This window comes from Misgurnus anguillicaudatus, chromosome 5 (genome assembly GCF_027580225.2).
Source record: "Misgurnus anguillicaudatus chromosome 5, ASM2758022v2, whole genome shotgun sequence".
In the NCBI taxonomy this organism is placed as follows: domain Eukaryota; kingdom Metazoa; phylum Chordata; class Actinopteri; order Cypriniformes; family Cobitidae; genus Misgurnus; species Misgurnus anguillicaudatus.
In genome coordinates, this window is record NC_073341.2 from 35,976,524 (window position 1) to 35,990,342 (window position 13,819).

Sequence of the window (13,819 nt, forward strand, 5' to 3'; positions counted from 1 at the left end):
AAATGTTATTTGTAATATGATGACAAAACATTGCAAAAATTAGTTAGGTTCAGGCTCAGGTTAAAATTTTCCTGCAAGTCTAAAGCGATCTAACATAATTAGCAAAAGTGAGAAAGTGACAGACCATATTCACCGTATTCTGATATCTAGACCAATCAGTTTTCACTGTGGGCAGGCTTACAATCAACCTCTCTCTTCAGCTCAGTAAACCACTGTACAGTAGTTTATTTACAATGTACAGTAAATGACAGAGTGTCCAAAAAAAAACACTGGAAAATAATACAATATTTACTTTATTTTTCAAGTACATAAAAGTGTATCTGTGTATAAACCCTCTGCTTTTAAACAAAACAAAAACATTTGATCCTATCTTTATTTGTTCCTTTTTATCTTATTTTAAATATGTGTAGTTTTTTATAAATATAGGGTCAAAGGAGTTTAAGGTGTCCTTCATAATTGTACATATATTTTATAGCTGTTAAAAGAGCAACCATATTAAAGTAGGCTAATAAACAACATAACACAAAATAATATATAATTTATATTGATGATTTAATTATTTTAAATGTATGTTTTTTTTGTGGGGGCTTGTTGGTGAGCTTCCTTCCCAATCAGTTTTTGTAGGGTGGGATGTCTGAGTGTAATTTTAATAAATTAAACAGTCAAAACTGCACAAAAATCTTTTATTTACATTGTCTCCAATGTTTGCTATACTGAGAGGATTTGTTCATATGTAGAACTGATTTTATGTTTTGATAGATACTAATTATCACCATACACCAAAGGCCTCTATCATGCTCTGGCCAGACCTTCAATACTGTGTTTAGAATGTTTAGCCAACATTGAGACAAGCTGAGTCATGCTGAGTCCATGAGTTTAGGCCCATGAGAAGAGCATTGAGCAACTAGGCTCTCCTGATTTTGCCAAGTGGTTGATGTCCTCAGGGCAACTTTATGTTGACCCGGGGGTAACATTTCAATCAACCAATCAGATTTCAGAAATAAGTTTACAGTTTGTTTCACCAACTATGGTGTGGTGCAGGGGTGGCTGGTGACTTCTCTTGTGAAGGATTCAAAAATTTGTGTTTGGGGTGTCATGTGTGTTGCTCATCATGTCAAAATATGTGTTTGTTGCGTCATGTGAACCATGTGCATCATGCTTCGTGCCTGCTGGACACACATCGAAAGGATTTGTAATTAAAGAGGCGCTCACAAAATACTTGCAAGACACTACACTAAATTCATGCCACACACATGACAGGCTACATGTTGTGATGAGATTTGCATCATGTGCCCTCGATAAAGAAGTCACCACGCGGCCGTCACTGCGTGAATGGCTACTGGATTTTATTTATTTGGGGTCTATGGGCTACAGTTTTCCAAAATATACCCTTATGAAAATTAAATAATTAAATTAAATTAAATGGTTTACTACAGTTTAAACAAAACAAAAAAAACATACTCTAGTAAAACCATGGTTTTGCCAATAGTAGGCCTAATCAATACCAAAAAACATTTTACTGTACCACAAAAAAACATGCTTAATTTTCGTTAGCTAGGCTGTCTCTTTTTTCAGTGGGCTATTATACTTTCATGTAGAAAATTAACCATTGTTTTACTATAGTTAAAACAAAAACAAAAAACATAGTAGAACCATGGTTTTGCTAGTAACCAATACACCAAAAAAACATGTTTACACTTTTACCACAATAAAACCATGGTAAATTTTCGTAAGGGCTATATGCACATTGTGTTTTGGGGTATATTTATGCAGATACAGACCCATACAAATTCTAAACCGTAGACATTGTGTTTGTGTGTTTGTGTGTGTGTACGTGTATTGCAATAAACTCGAATTATATGTGTATCCTACAGAAAATGCAGTATTAATGCTAAAAAGTGATTTGTCCTGCATCATCACTATGTTGTATTCGTTTAAAAAAACGGCGCCAAGAAAGAAAGGACATGCGCATTGTTCTCCTGAGCCAGTTAACGTAGAGCTGGTACATTGCTGTCTTCACTGGAGTGCTGCAAGCTCGAAGTGTGGTGAGTAGATCTGTTTTATTACAATATATGACATTAAACTGTTGATAAAAAGTATATTCAAGTAGTCAAACATTAAAATATTCTTGGATGTTATTCTAAATCAGTGGCGAAGCTCGCCGGGATAACGTTTGGTGAATGCGTACGGTCGAGGTTGCGAAAATCAACCTTGTGTTTAAATTGTTAGAGTTTTAAAACATTACATTTACTCTGTTAACGTAACATTTACTTAAGAAGCGCTTTAGGATAACAGTTATAGTGGGTATTTTTACTTTTACTCGTAACTCGATGATATTTCTATTGACATGCCCTCAGTTTTGCACGACACACTTTATTTTAATGCAGTACGAAATGCGAACTTCAGATTATTATTATTATTTCATAATTTGCCGAAGCATTTGATTTGTGAATGAATGACTCTTTTGAACGAGTCGGTTCTTCACAAAATATTGCAAATGAATTACTGTTTTGTACCGGGTCGATTCTAAACTAGCTATTGATTGAACGGTTTGAATCAGTTTGAATGATTTGTTCCGTTTGCTGCAAGATCTGAATCATCTGTACATCTGCAGGCTGCAGCACTTCTCGCTCGTAACGTGAAACTTAGGGTGTATTCACACCTACCTTGTTTGGTTTTATTAAATCGAACTCAAGTTCGTTTCCCCCCTTGGTGCGGACCTTTTGGGCAGGTGTGAATACAGCAATCGAACTCTGGTGCGGACCAAACAACCGCACCGAGACCCAGCTGAAGAGGTGGTCTCGGTCCGGTTCCAAACGAACTCTGGTACGGTTCGTTTAAGGTGTGAACATGTACCGACCTCGATTCGCACCAAATGTATTATATTATTGTTATTCTGCTAGTGGGAGACGCGCTATCAAGCAGTTTATGTCGTGCATATACTGTACGGCAATGATTTTGAATACCTTTATTGTAATAATAAACGTTTTATTTCTTTGCTTAACTTAGGTGAGTTTGTGCATGTTTTATATTGTTGTAGTTTTATATTCATTAAGAAATGCAATCTAATCATTTGTTTCGAAAAATCTAAGGATCTTAAGATTTATTTATGTTATAAGGCGGGTACAATGGTTTCCGTCTATTCCTATTGTTTAATATAAGCGAGTAATTTAACTAATATAATGTTGTTCTGTTTTAATAAAAATAATAATAAACACATACTAAGCATTATGGAAAATTATGAGACGCGCTATCAAGGTACAGTGTTTTCTGTCTATTCCTATATTTAATATAAGCGAGTAATTTAACTAATTTAATGTTGTTCTGTTTTAATAAAAATAATAATAAACACATACTAAGCATTATGGAAAATTATGAGACGCGCTATCAAGCAGTTTATTTCGTGCATATACTGTAAGGCAATGATTTTGAATACCTTTATTGTAATAGCAGAATATTATGCATACAAACAGCGCATCTAAATCCGCGTAATTTAACTTTTTTCCGCAATCGCGGAACAAAACGCAAAATCAAAAGAAATGTCTTGCCAACCTGCATTATTTATTTCATGGCAAAATAATATCAGTAATTTAAAATGTCTTATTATATTTTTTATAAAATTATCTAATATTCTTAGATACAGAGTTAGACAACTTGGTAAACATTTCTGGCTTTATTTTACTTCAATCTTTCTCCAGCACCCTGCACCCCATCACCAGCAACACCGCGCCCCACAAATAACAGTCAATCAAAATCTCCTGTGCACATTACTACATTTTTTTTTTACGTTTTTAATTGTTATCTAGTATAATTAATTATTTTCATGAGGATACATACGTGAAAGGTCTTTGTGAGCTGCGTGTCGCATCTGCTGTCTCACATAAATTACAAAAACTTGGTGAAGCAATGTCATAATGCATTTCAATTTACTGTTTTAGTCCTTATATTAAGTTGTTGAAAATTTGGGACACAAAAGAAAGGCATCTGTCCACTACCATCTCAGCGTTAGCAAACTTGTGCATGCGGTCAGCGCGTGAAGACCGATCTTTTTCCTTTAAGGCTTTGAACTTGAATGGTCCGGTCACATACACGCATAATAATAAAACAAAAAATAAACACACATTATAGGGAAAATGTAGCTTTGGACTTGTGGCTATTGTGCATTACTGTAGGTAAGTAATTTTTAAACTTTTCAAGAAACAACCATAAAAAACAAGATTACGCAACGCACCTCTCTCAGTGTTGGCGAAGGGTTGATTCATATATTCTCATTATTATCAAGCATTTATAAAATATTTATGCGCCCTACGTGGTTAATTATTTTAATAACATTTTACTTAAATCATCTTGGCAAACCACTGTATGACAGTTGTCTAGGTTAAATAAAAAACAAACAGTGTATCTGTATCTTGAGGTTGTATTTATTTTTCATATGTTCATTTTGTTTCTCTGTTCTTAATATATCACTGACTGTTTACTTATTATTTAATTACTTGAGAACTTCTCATTTAATATTTTACACGCATTGGTATCGTAATTGGAGAGAAAAAAATATCTATTTTTGCGCAAATTTCTAAAAATTACTGCCACGCAATTACTGCATCGCAAAAATCACAAAAATAAATCGCGAAATCCTGGAGGGACTGAAATAATTGTGCTTGAACAATCTGAATAGCTATATTTGTATGAATAATGAAAGCCGCGTATACAGCGCATCTCTCTATCTGTACGGCGCAAAAGCCTGATAACTTTATACCTGATACATCATCTGCACAGCGCAACTGTCAGAACATGCTGTCTATGCTGTCTTTGCAAAATATATATAATAATATAATATCGTTTAGATGAAATTAAATTGTGTGCTTCTCAATATAGTGTCGGTATTTTGGTTTACCTGCTGATAACACCAAATCAGTAACAGAACAAGTATTGCACTATGAATTATCTCTATTATTTTGCTCTTCCTGCTTTCCCCCACGTGATAATTTCTGTCCAATGAATGAATGACCTTAATACACATGTGGTTTTGTTTACATATTTTGGTTCACTTGAAAAAAGGGCAGTGTGAATGCGAACCGCACCAAAAAATAAAAAAATAAAAAACATTTGGTCCGGACCAAAGCAAGTGAACTAGCGGACTTTCCTGGTGTGAATACACCCTTAAAAACACGCCAAGGAGTGGATGCAAGTGAACTATCAATCTACTGAAACAGAAGCGGGAAATGTATTCGAAGACGAAAATGCTCGCGCGACCCGTGCGTCAGACCCGGATAAACGCACGCGAGCTGACAAAGTAAGTTAACGCGCTTTCAGAAATGTTCACTTGAATCACAGCAGGAAGAAAATCCATCGACGATTGGCGTCTGATTCGCTCTAAAAAGTAATGTTTGTTCAGATGTGAGTGCTTTTTGTGACACATTAGTTTGATAATATTAGATAACACGAATTACTGTATTTTTACTCAAGTAAAATATTGACTGCTGTCCCCTCCTATGGAAATCACGTTTTCGTTTGGCTGCATCTAGTAAGAGCACTATTTTGTTTGCTCAGTTTGATCACTGATATCTATTACAAGTTTTAATGTCATTTTGGATGTAGGGAAGCAATTAGGTGCAGCGTTATAACAAGACTGTTGACTTCTATGCCTACCTTTACATGAATTTTTTTTTAGCGTACATACTGTATAGTATAGACTTGGTTAGTGAACTTTAACAGTAGCTGTTAACTCATATAATTTTGTCATTTTTATGGATTTTTTTCAGATCCTGAGTAGCTGTTATTCAACATAAACACATTTCCGCACACATGAAGATGGATGACGATAGTTCATCTTAAAATGAAACTTATGTTTATCAGCTTACCCCCAGGCCATCCAAGAGGTAGGTGACTTTGTTTCTTCAGTAGAACACAAATGTAGATTTTTAACTCCAACAGTTTCAGTCTGTCAGTTGTATAAGTGGATGGTAACAAAAACCGAAAGAGAAAAAAAAACATGCACAGACAAATCCAAATAAAACCCTGCAGCTCGTGACGACACATCCGTGTCCTACTTAAGACACAAAACCTTCGGTTTGTGCGAGAAACCGAACAGTATTTATATCATTTTTTACCTCTAATACAACATTATCCCCAGAGAAACGGCAGCCCCTACGCCCTCATTCTGTGCACCCGATACAGTAGGTGGCAGTATGCACCTATGAAGTTGTTTTGCAACCCGCTATTAAACATTAGATGAATAAGAAGGTGATGTGTGAATGCGCGTGTTTCATTTTAAGATAAACTATCACTATAAACAGGCCCATTGGCTGCCTACATATTATAATAAGCTGTTTTAAATTTCAAATGTTCAATGCCTTATTGCACCGAGCCCAACCCGAACATAATTTCTAAATATCTATCCGAACCCGGCCCGTCGGGTACCGTCGGGTCCCGCTGGCTCGGTTCGAGTATCCATCCTTTAATACCTACTGTATGCCAAAGACTGTCATTGTAAAAAGTACAAATGTGCCATTTTTAATATTTCTTTATCTTAAAAATGTATTTGGTTTTGCAGATGCTCTTAAGAACAACGCCCTGATGTCCAAGGTCAACCAGCAAGAAGCTGAGAAGGCACTGCCAAAATGGTTTACTGGGGCAAGGGACAGAGGAGGACAGAGAGCATCAAGAATGCAGAAAAGGATGTCTGTTTGAGAAAGGTTAAAACTACAGTTGTTGATTTGAACTGTTGTAGTTCTTTAATTTTTCTTAAAGGAAAACACAATCATTTTTCAATATTTACCATGTTCTTCCCTCAACTTAGATGAATTAATACAAACCTCTCTTTTCTCAATGTGTGCACTTAAAGGTGGGGTGCACAATTTCTAAAAAAAACGTTTTGGAAAAGGGAGACAGGCCGACTATCAAAACACACTTGTAGCCAATTAGCAGCATGTCTACAGCATGTCTACATCGTTGCCTGGGTTGCGTATGTGTGGGGCGGGTCTATCAAAAGAAGGTCCCGATTCTATTAGGGTAAGGGTGTGTTTGTTTAGATGATTTCAAATATCAACATTGGCTTTCATGCACCCTGCCTTTATTTGTTGTAAAGTGTGGCGTGAATGTGTTAGCATTTAGCCAAGCACCATTCATTCATTAGGATCCAAACAGGGATGAATTTAATAGCCACCAAACACTTCCATGTTTTCCCTATTCAAAGACTGTTACATGAGTAGTTACACGAGGAAGTATGGTAAAAAATATAACTATATTGTATGGTGGAAGAGCACTTAGTTTGTAGCACTCGACCTTGGGCACAGTAACATCATCACTCCTGACTACTCCCCCTCTTGCTTAAACTACAGTCAACATAACCAACACGCCTGTACTAATGTTAGTGCATTGAGCAGACTCTGCGAAATATCAAGTTAAGTTTAAGTGTACGCATTGAGAAAAGAGAGATATGTATTTATTCGGCTAAGTTGATGGAAGAACATAGTAAAATATTGAAAAACTGTGTTTGTAATTATCTTACTTTCATTTACTTTTAAGGGCCCCATTTCAATAATTTTTTGGGCCATGGCATGAAAATCTGACTTTTTCCATGTTTAAGTACTACAATTGGGTCCCCAGTGCTTCTATCAACCAAGAAAATGTGAAAAAGATCAACCCAGTAACTTCCATTCTCTGCAAGCATGTGAAAAAATAGCTAGTTGAAATTTGGCTCTCCTTATGATGTCAGAAGGAGCTCTTATTATAATAATACCACACCTTAATCTGCACTATCCAACCACAGCACTGCCATTTAGTGCAGAGAGGGAGAGACAGAGAAAAAAATGCACAGCACAATTAAGTTTCAATTTCAACAAACCACCATCATTGTTATCAGTGTTTGAATTTCATCAGCTCATTTGCATTTTAAAGTAGGGATACACCGAAATGAAAATTCTTGGCCGAAACCGAAAACCGAAAAAAAGGAAACCAAGGCCGAAACACCGAAAGAAATTATTATGCAAATTATAAGTACAATTGCATTCATGGCTATCACTGTGTACTAACTTTACTAGGGGTGTGTGATGGATAAAAAAAAAACTCACAGTTCAGATCACATTACAGTTTTTGAGGCACAGATCAGATTATTTTTCGGATCAGCAAAAAGCAGGTGGGAAAAATCTAATAAACAATAAAGAAATTGCAAACATTTATAAAAAGAACAAAGTTGTACATTAATAAGGTCTGAAATTAGCATTAGGTACAGAAATCAAATTAAATGAATCATAACACAATAAATTAAATGTATTATTATTTTTAGAGCTATTTGTCTCTTTGTCATGGGTTGTTTGATTAACATTAATGACACAGACTTAAGTAGGTTAATCTGACTGTAATCTATACATACACTTAAGACATAAACAAATGTTTTTATTAGAAAAAGAATACTGTGGAGATAATTTTGTTTATATGTGCCCTGTCAATAACAGAAAGATTTTATGTTTGCTTGTTTTTTTTTTTAAACGCGTTTCTCTCGTATGTGCACTATTAAACGCGCGCACACATAGAGAACGAGGGTGGATCCCAAACAGCGCAACAGTCGCTCCACATAAAAACGTTACGTTGTGTTTCGTTGCTTTATTCGCCGAATGTATGTTAATGGATTACAGTATGAGACATATTAGCGCGACTCTCTCTAAAGTTTACACATCAAGACATGCTTAATCTTTGCAGACGCGTGCAAACAGCTCGACCGTGAGTGAAACCTGCTTGAGCACGAAGGGGAGGGGTGGGTGACGACTGATCACCGTGAGTGAAACCCAAGCGCTAGTGCACGGATGGGAGGGGCGCAGTTAACATTCATTTTCGGTTGACTTTTTCGGCTGGATTTTTTATTTCGGCCAGAAACAGATAATGCCATTTTCGACCGAAAATTTCGGCGACCGAAATTTCGATGCACCCCTATTTTTAAGGACACACCCAAAACAGCACATTTTTGCACACACCTACAAAGTCGCTATTTTAACATGCTATAATAAATTATTTATATGGTATTTTGAGCTAAAACTTCACATTTGTGCTCTGGGGACACCAAAGATTTATTTGACATCTTAAAAAGGTCTTGTGAAATGGCCCCTTTAAGATGTAAAATAAATCTTTGGTGTTTCCAGAGTACATATATGAAACTCTAGCTCAAAATATCGTATATAGATAATTTGTTATAGCAAGTTGAAATTGCCACTTTGTAGGTCCAAGCAAAACTGCGTCCTTTAAACGTGTCCTTTAAAATGCAAACACAGATCACAATGATGGTGGTTTGTTGAAATTGAAACTCAGTTGTTCTGTCAATTATTTTTTCTCACTCTCTGCACTAAATGGCAGTGCCATGTTTGGATAGTGCAGATTAAGGAGTGTTATTATTATAATAAGATCCCCTTCTGATATCACAAGGGGAGCCACATTTATATTACCTATTTTTGACATGCTTGCAGCGAACATTTTACCAGGTTTTCATGCTATGGGCCCTTTAAAAATAATTTTTTTTTCTAATTGTATTCGCAATATACTTATCAAAGTACATACCTCCTTATACTATATATGGTGGCAAGAAAAAGTATGTGAATCTTTTAGATTTTCATACTTTTTTTTAATAATTTTTTCATAAAATGTGATCTGATCTCCATCTAACATAATGTGTCTAAAAAAATAACACAACTTCTGATCTTTTATGTCTTTATTGAACACACTTAGTGGCTAACCACATCAAACGTGTTTATGGAAGTTGCAGGCGCCTTTTTTTGAATGATATTTTTTGGGCAGGGAGCGTTTGCGTGCTGTTTATGCGTGCCGAACGGCTTGCGGTTTTTGCTGCCAGTCGCAGCACTCGCTTTTGAAGGAGCGCTGAGAGTGGAAAAGCGCACGACGTCATTCGCGTCTTTCCATTTTCCAATCGAATGAGGGGAGAGGCAGGCCTTACGGTGTGGTGAGGGAAGTTTACAGTGCTTTGAAGAACCGGACTCTTTCACTCTCTCCTGCGTGTTTGTGCACCTCTCACCCTCAAACAAAGTCACAGTAAACGCCCTCTTTTTAAAGTTTCTGCTAATATGACAGTTAACAGCAAAAGAGCGCTCACGCTTCAATATTTGGACGTCTCATGTGTATGCCGTTCTTCAAGTCAATCCATAAAATCTCTATTGTGTTGAGGTCTGGGCTTTGACTTGGCCACTCCAAAAGGCGGATTTTGTTTTTCTGAAGCCATTCTCCTCTGGACTTGCTCCGGTGTTTTGGGTCTTTGTCCTGTTGCATCACCCAGACATTCCTCCTACAGACATTCACACATTATCCTGAAGAATTGTCTGATAAACTTGGGAATTTATCTTCCCCTCAATGATTGCAAGCTGGCAGCAATGTTCTTTTTAGTACTGTAATTAGTGACTTCCTTTGGTGTCCTGCCGTGAATACACTGCTTGTTCAGTGTTTTACGTGTTGTAGACTCAAATACAGAGAGTTCCAATAATGCCTTCAAATCTTTGCCTGTCATTCTGGGTTGTTTCTATACCTCATTAAAGGAATAGTCTACTCATTTTCAATATTAAACTATGTTATTACCTTAACTAAGAAGAGTTGATACATCCCTCTATCATCTGTGTGCGTGCACGTAAGCGCTGGAGCGCGCTGCGACACTTCGATAGCATTTAGCTTAGCCCCATTCATTCAATGCTACCATTTAGAGATAAAGTTAGAAGTGACCAAACACATCAACGTTTTTCCTATTTAAGACGAGTAGTTATACGAGCAAGTTTGGTGGCACAAAACAAAACGCAGCGCTCCTCCAAGCAGACCCAAAAGAGGAACCACATTCCACGGCGCAACAGCACCCCTGGGAGCACTTCGACCCGCCTGAAAAGTCCGCTCCCCCTCTCACTCTCATAATGGGAGAGGGAGGGTGTTACTGCGCCGAGTCGAAGCACTCCCAAAAGTGCCACCACGCCACAAAACATAGTTCCTCCTTCAAATCCGCTTAGAAAAGCGCTACGTTTTATTTTGTACCACCAAACTTGCTCGTATAACTACTCGTCTTAAATGGGAAAAAGTTAATGTGTTTGGTCACTTCTAACTTTATCTCTAAATGGTACCATTGAATGAATGGGGCTAAGCTAAATGCTATCGAAGCGTCGCAGCGCGCTCCAGCGCTTACGTGCACGCACACAGATGATAGAGGGATGTATCACCAATTCTTAGTTAAGGTAATAACATATTTTAATATTGAAAATGAGTAGACTATTCCTTTAATGAGTCTTCGTGGTGCTCTTGGTGTCATTTTGACTGGGTGTCCATCTCTTGGTAGAGTAGCAACAGTCCCAAAGCATCTCCATTTGTAGATTGTATGTCTGTAGACTGGTGAATTTCTACAGTCTTTGACATAACTTTTAACCCTTTCGAGCTCCATGTAAAGCAACAATTCTTGATTAAACTCTTTTGATAGCTCTTTTTGGTGAGGCATGGCCCATATAAAAAAATGAACTCCAAAAGTAAACTTTAAAGTAGCTGTAGTCCACACCTCCAAATACATTATCTTAAAGAGACTCCAGGTGTGATAAAACCTGACTCCATTTTGCTTTTTCGAGGTCTCGTTCGCTTAAAAGTTCACATACTTTTTTCACAAGCACTATGAGTTTTTAGGTTGTTCTTAAATAATTCTGTTCTTTCATGTCTTTATTGTTTTGTTTTTTTAGAACCATTATGTTTGTCAATACCCTTGACTTGATGAAGACCAGATCACATTTTATGACAAATTTATTTAGAAAGCTATGAAATTCCAAAAGGTTAATATACTTTATCTTGTTACTGTATTTCTTGAAGGACATACTTCTTTTCAAAACACTCAAGACTCTAAAAGGTTCTAAAATAGTTTTGTGCCATTGTAACAAATGTGGCATGATGGTTAGTTAAATAAAAATGGAATTTGAAAGGATTTCAGTGTCACTGTGTGCTTTACTTCTTTCTGCCCTGTTAATACAGGGCGTCATCACACTCCTCTCATTACAATACGCTAACTGGATAACACTGGATATGTCTTATTGAATATGCAGTTTACTAAAATAATGTATTTACCTGCAACAAATTAATTACAGCCTAACTATAGTTATTGTATTTACTAGCTGCTGACCTAGGATTTATAGTTATAATTTTAAAGAAATCTATATTTTGCTGTACCTTTTGTTGTGAATTGTGTCTTTTGGGGTATTTTTTGCCTAAATATAGTCAAGGGGGTTGTATGATTCTTTGGTTCACAACTTCCTATTCTGAAAGTTTGATCAATTCTGCAACAAATGTATTTATGGTAACAGACTCAAAAAGTTTTTCTTGTGTAGTTTAATGCAAGTTCAGACTAACATTTTAATTTTTTTGGTTTAACCTCTGCCACAGCTTTTCAAAGCTGAAACTCATGTAGATGTAGCAGAAACGCATACAATCCCACCAGAAACCCAGATTTTAGATCAGGTAGTCTTCGTGTAGCACCCATTTAGAGCTGTAAGATGGGTCCCAGATGGGTTTTGCTTATGTTGTACATTTGGGAACTACCTTAAAACCGAGTAAAATCCTGCATATAACCTACATGGGTAATTGACAAGGGGCAAACATGGAACCCACGGACAATCTCACTTACAACCCATATTTCATGACCATGTTGTTCCCATGTAGTACCCACATAAAACTCAAATCTGGGCCCAACATGGGCATTATGCATATTGCCCAATTGGGGCCCACCAAACACCAAGTGAAATCCTGCAGATAACCTACATGGGTAATTGACAAGGGGCAAACATGGAACCCGCGGACAATCCCACTTACAACCCATATTTCATGACCATGTTGTCCCCATGTAGTACCCACATAAAACTCAAATCTGGGCCCAACATGGGCATTATGCATATTGCCCAATTGGGGCCCACCAAACACCCAGTGGAATCCTACAGATAACCTACATGGGTAATTGACAAGGGGCAAACATGGAACCCGCGGACAATCCCACTTACAACCCATATTTCATGACCATGTTGTCCCCATGTAGTACCCACATAAAACTCAAATCTGGGCCCAACATGGGCATTATGCATATTGCCCAATTGGGGCCCACCAAACACCCAGTGGAATCCTACAGATAACCTACATGGGTAATTGACAAGGGGCAAACATGGAACCCGCGGACAATCCCACTTACAACCCATATTTCATGACCATGTTGTCCCTATGTAGTACCCACATAAAACTCAAATCTGGGCCCAACATGGGCATTATGCATATTGCCCAATTGGGTCCCACCAAACACCCAGTGGAATCCTACAGATAACCTACATGGGTAATTGACAAGGGGCAAATATGGAACCCGTGGACAATCCCACTTACAACCCATATTTCATGACCATGTTGTCCCCATGTAGTACCCACATAAAACTCAAATCTGGGCCCAACATGGGCACCATGCATACTGCCCAATTGGGGCCCACCAAACACCCAGTGGAATCCTACAGATAACCTACATGGGTAATTGACAAGGGGCAAACATGGAACCCGCGGACAATCCCACTTACAACCCATATTTCATGACCATGTTGTCCCTATGTAGTACCCACATAAAACTCAAATCTGGGCCCAACATGGGCATTATGCATATTGCCCAATTGGGGCCCACCAAACACCCAGTGGAATCCTACAGATAACCTACATGGGTAATTGACAAGGGGCAAATATGGAACCCGTGGACAATCCCACTTACAACCCATACTTCATGACCATGTTGTCCCTATGTAGTACCCATATAAAACTCAAATCTGGGCCCAATATGGGT

At 37.4% G+C, this 13,819-nt stretch overlaps 1 long non-coding RNA gene across 2 annotated transcripts; it reads left to right on the forward strand.

Moving 5' to 3' along the window:
* The first annotated feature begins 1,829 nt into the window (after positions 1-1,829).
* On the forward strand, positions 1,830-7,710 carry LOC129454720 (uncharacterized). 2 transcript variants are annotated; one of them, XR_012369735.1, is made up of 3 exons: positions 1,830-2,045; positions 5,763-5,879; positions 6,554-7,710. It is a non-coding gene; the product is annotated as an uncharacterized lncRNA (long non-coding RNA). The 2 variants fall into 2 exon arrangements; XR_012369734.1 differs by lacking the exon at positions 1,830-2,045 and adding an exon at positions 5,160-5,293.
* Positions 7,711-13,819: the final 6,109 nt, after the last annotated feature.